Source organism: Camelina sativa, chromosome 4, assembly GCF_000633955.1.
Source record: "Camelina sativa cultivar DH55 chromosome 4, Cs, whole genome shotgun sequence".
NCBI classification, from domain to species: Eukaryota; Viridiplantae; Streptophyta; class Magnoliopsida; order Brassicales; family Brassicaceae; genus Camelina; species Camelina sativa.
This window is the reverse complement of record NC_025688.1, coordinates 8,522,586-8,528,168: the sequence shown is the minus strand read 5'-3', so window position 1 is coordinate 8,528,168 and position 5,583 is coordinate 8,522,586. Positions and strand designations below refer to the sequence as shown.

At 38.5% G+C, this 5,583-nt stretch overlaps 1 pseudogene; it reads right to left on the bottom strand.

The window, feature by feature from the left end:
* Positions 1,294–2,265, bottom strand: LOC104783684 (annotated as a pseudogene).

The following is a 5,583-nucleotide window of genomic DNA, read 5'->3' as shown; positions in this document are numbered from 1 at the left end:
AAAAAAAAAAAAAAAAAAAAAAAAAGCGACAAGCGTCCTATCAGCGAAATGTGAAGGCTAATCACGAGTCTTCTGATCTCGGCACAAACTGATTCCCATCACTAGCATTCTGGACGGTCCTGTAGTCTACGAATGGGAGCCGGACCGGATATATCGGACTCCAACGGTTTATCCACCACCAGCTTGCTCAGATCAGATCGCAAGATCTGACGATCCGGCCTTATGGCTTCAAGCCTTTCCATCGTCACTTCGGAGCCTTTGGACACCATCTCCTCTAGGAAGGCACATGGACCTTCTATAGCATGGATTTCGCGGAAGAAATGGTCCGTTGACTCCAAGTAGTTGACGTACCGCCTCAGCCTCTCCACGCTAGCTCGGTAGGCCCAGACGTCCATGATGTGCTGGAAGTTTGACTCTCCCAAAGGTTCGTAATCCCCTTCGGGTAAGTTGGGCACCACCATACAGCGCCTTCCCCTATTTATACTAAAACTTGGAACGCAACTGCGATCCCCTTCCACCAATCAGTTTGCGGCAGGACTTTCGCTGTGTCCCAAGAATCACTCTAAAATACCGTGCATACATTCAATGTTTTTTGTCACGTGTCCCTAAAAAATCACTATAAATCAGCCGTAAATATTATAACTCAGCCGTAGAGTCATATATCATCCATTTACTTGCTGATTGTTTATTATGATAACTCAGCCATAACTCACTATAACTCAGCTGTCATATGACCTTTCGTTTTCCCGTAAATATTATAACTTAGTCGTAGAGTCATATATCATCCATTTACTTGCTGATTGTTTATTGTGATAACTCAGCCATAACTCACTATAACTCAGCCGTCACATGACCTTTCATTATCTCGTAAATATTATAACTCAGCCGTAAAGAAGCCATTTATTAATAATAGACCTTTCGTTTTCCTATAAATATTATAACTCAGTCGTGACATTGAAATAAATCAGCCATTTATTTTCAGATTGTTTCTTGTGATAACTAAGCCATCACGGTTTTATTAATCACTATAACTCATCCGTCACATAATCTAACCGATTACAACTAAAAAAAGGTCTTACTTAACAATCATCTTCTACGTTTTTTTACTATTCTCTTGACCATATTAAAGCTTACTCTCTCCATTTCCCACGCAACTCGTATCTTTTCTTTCAGCTTCATCTTTATCCAAACAAGCTCTTTCGTAGTTTGAGTAGAAAGGTATAAGATGATAACTGGGTGGGTGGCCGGACGGGAACAAATTACCCCTAATCAAATATCGACAGTTGTTGCTATTCATGTTGTAGAGACTGAGCCGATCACTAGCCGCCACTGATACGACGTCGTTACTTGGAACCAAAAGGGTTGTGCATCAGCATCTTTTAACTCTTTAATTTTAGCGTCTTCCACTTTTACCCAAGACTTTCTCAAATTGTTCTCCAAAACCCATAACTCAGCTCCATTTTTTGATTCCGAATGTTGAGTAACACCTATCTTTCCTTCGTAGCTGACCAAGATGAGACTGATATCGCATAATAGTACGTCCGGAATAGAGAAAATAGACCAAGTTTCGGTTCGCATACAGAACCGAATCACTTTCTTCTTCCTTGTTAACCAATGCAAAAACCCGTATGCCGATACCGGTATAGCTTCTCTCGGGAAAAAATCTGATAACTCAAAATCATTCAGTCGCTTCCACGCGAAGGAATCAGAATCGAACACCTCACAGTTGTGAATATAGAAACCTTCCTTGGTCATCCATGTCTTTGGTTCAGAAACCCTAATGATCGTATACCGAAACGGATTCAAAGAAATCACCACTACACCGGTTGCGATCGTCAGATATCAAGTTTTAGGGTTTGGTATGATCCGGAACTGCTTTGTGGCAGGCTTACAAACGATGTACTCTGGTATGGTTTTCGCTCCTTTAAACCTATCACCGATACAGATCAAAATCCCATGATGTGTATCACAAGCTTTGATCTTTGTGTTGTTCTGAGGAAGAAACTCAAGTGAGATTTGGGTTTTATCTTCTTTTTCTTCTTGTTCTGCTTCAACGTCGGGGATAAAACGGGGCCGATACCTAAATCATTTGTCCTCGTAATGAACAAAATAGCCGAAAACAGAGTTGGCTCTATGGAGATGATGATCGATAAATCTCAACTCGTAACTTCGTTTGTTGCACTCTTTGTTTTGTAGACGAAATCTTGCAATCTCCGTCGCTGAACAATAAGAGAGGATCTCTTGAATCACGTCTTGGTTCAACATCGCCCGTGGCCAGAGAAAACCTTTGAGAGGATTGTTTCTTGTGATAACACAGCCAAAACATATTTATAAATCACTATAATTCATTTGTCACATGCATCGACGTGACCTTTCGTTTTCGAAACTGACTTTTTCTGTGGGTGGTGAATGAATGATGTAAGGAATGATGATGTATGGAATGAATAGAAGTCAGGGTGTTTCAATTCCCCTTATGCAGTTGCAGTATAAGAGGTGTCAATCCTATCTGAGTGATTGTGAACAATTAAGATGTGCATATGAGTCTAAGTCAAGCCAATTGTAAAGATTGTTTGTCACTAACAATCCTAAAATGAGATATGAAATGCAGAAAGTAAAAACAACTAGAACAAGATACTAAATGCAAACAGAACAGACAAATTAAAGCTATAATGAAACTAGAACAGAGATAGACACTATGCTAATGAACTAATGCAAGACAAGTAATGAACAGGAAACTACGTGAATGCAATGGAAATGAAACAGGAATGAAACAAGACAATCACAAATCAAAAACACAAGTTCTGGGGATGAACTCGAGCAGCACTCGACCGAGTGTAGGTCGAGTACGTGGTCGAGCTAGACTTAAACGTGAAAACAGAGCAACACAAGAAAAACAGAGCAATGCTAAAACTAATCAAACAACAAGCAAGCAATGATATTTAGACTAAGATTTCAATAAACAAAGAAGGCCTTGAGGAGGGATTCATGGGCTGAGCTAATCATTGTGGTTATCTAACTTGGTCAACAAATCTCAAGCAAACATTGAGCTGATCTCTAGACATACTATTCTAAGACATGTTTAATCCACTCTCATGGCAAGAAACAATCAAACCTATGCATTTCTAGACTTGTTCTCACAAAGAAAAGAATCTACACAAGCAGGCATTAAGCAATACATCTCAAACCAAACAAGACTTCTAATCTCTTAGCAAGCCTAATGGTAAGCTCTAGATCTAGCCTTATCTATGCTCCTTAGACATTGGTGTGATGCTAAGATGCTTGAAATCAAACCCTACCTTCTCAGATATAGGATCAGCATTAAGATCATCTAGCCTAGAAGAGATCTACAACAATCAAGCTTGACCAAATCAAACAAACCACAAGATCAACCCAGCCTAACCCATCCTCAAGGTCCTAAACAAACTACTCACAAGAACACATGGTGAAATATGTCAAAAACCCAGAAAATAATGAAACTTGCATCATTAGAAAGATGAAACAGAGATCTACAATATTGATGAAGGAATAAAACTCGAAATCTTAATACTTTGAAAGTTATGAAACAAACAAAATATAAGAATCTAGTCTTTCTCTCTCAAACAAGTACAAAATCTAAAAAAAAAAAAAAGTGCAAAAGGAATAAAATCTAAAAAAGGTAAAAACTAGGTTTTAGACTCTCTAAAAAGCTGGACTCTTTGGTGGCTGCAGGTACAAGGGCCTTATATAGGAGGTGAGGTGGAAGCCCTAAAAATACAAAAAGTCAAAGTAGTCAACGGCTCGGTCAACTCGACCAGTGCTCGGTCGAGTGGCTGGTCGAGCTGGCTTCTCTCGTGCATTCTCCACTCGGTCGAGTCCTCCTCAGCACACGGTCGAGTGGTGGTCGAGTGGTGCGGTCGAGTTGGACTCCGGACCTTGATTCTACAGCCTTAACTCTCTTGTTTTCTCCTCAGGATTGCTTCACTTCTCCTCAGCATTGCTTCCATGCTCCTTAAGCTCCAAAATCACCTGTTTATGCATGAAAAGATGCAAATGCAAAGCATAAATACTCTAATGCATGATTAGTCCTAAAGCTACACAATAATGGCCTAAATGGATAGCAAAAGATGCAAAAGTTGTGAATAAACTAAGGGAAAACAAGGTAAAATATATGAACATCAACACCCCCAAACTTAGTCTTTGCTTGCCCTCAAGCAAATAATCAAGACAAAAGAAGGTAGGTGAGGTTTGAAAGTGGGATCTCAGCTCCTAAAGCTTGCAAATAGACTATCTAGAATCAATGTCCAAGTTACTAGTACTATGATGCAAGTTGAATGAGCTATACTTAAAGACTTTAGACAAGCATATCACAACCTTCACTGATTTGAGCCTTAGACATCCACATGCATTCAAATCAACCATTTCCTTTAACATTCATTAATCAAGAACATGAATCAATTCTATGCAATGCTTAAACTCATTTGGCTTGGCAGTAAAAGGTTTAGAGACAATGATGGTCTCTTTTTAGAGTAGGGCTTATCAATATCAAGGTTCTCTCATAAAAAATGGATTGAGCTTTAGAAGAATGCTAAAGGTAAGAACACTTAGACACATACAAGAACAAAACCTTGTCTACCCAAAGGCACCCAAAGTGTTTATCCTATCAATCTAAACCCAATTGATCCTAGTGCTACCCTTTAACTTCTTTTCTTCTTTTTCACCCTTTTCTCTTTTGGTTTTAAAGTCTTAGGAGAGGTTTCTTATTTGATCTTTCTAGTGGAATGGGGGATTCTTACTTATTTGCTATGGTTCTCTTTTCTTCTTATTCTTAAGACATATAAGCATTTTGCTAGACTTCTCTTTTCTTTCTTTCTTTTCTTTAACTAGAACCATCTTTAAACAACCTTATTCTTCCCATTCTTTCACTAGACTTTAAATTTTCTTAAACACATTCCCCTCCTAAAGACTCTAACCTTTTCTTTCTCTTTTTCCTCTTTTCTTTTCATAATAGCCAAGTCCCAAACCCAACAAGTGAACCACCTAGTCCTATCTAGTTTGAAAAATGCAAACTAGAACTACACAAGGCTTTACTCTTGTCAGTTCAAACCTAACACTTTCTACCAAGCTCAATCCCAAAAATAGGCCTCACACACACAAGAATAAACATGGCTTGAAAGAAGGTTTGGTTTAGGGGTAGGGGAACTGATTCTTAATGAGGAAATCAGCTACTTGGATCAACAAGAGTGGTAAAAAGGAAGAAGATGATCCAAATATGTATATGGTATCCATGAGTTTAAAGCAATGCACACATTGATAATTGAAAGTCAATATTAGGTTCTTATAAATAGGAAATGGTTTCAAATCTCAACATGCTTCAATTTAGACCAAATGCAATGTAGGAATTCAAGGCTTGGTTCAATCTTATTCTTCTAACCACTCAACTAGCATCAAAGTACTATTAACTTGGGCATTGATCCTAGTCTAGTGAATAAACAAGCTAACAAGGGAATACTCATCATAGATCCCTAATGCAAATACTATACAATCCTACATGAAACATGCTAAACAAGATCCTAATGTGCAGAGCAAACTACATGAACACTCTTT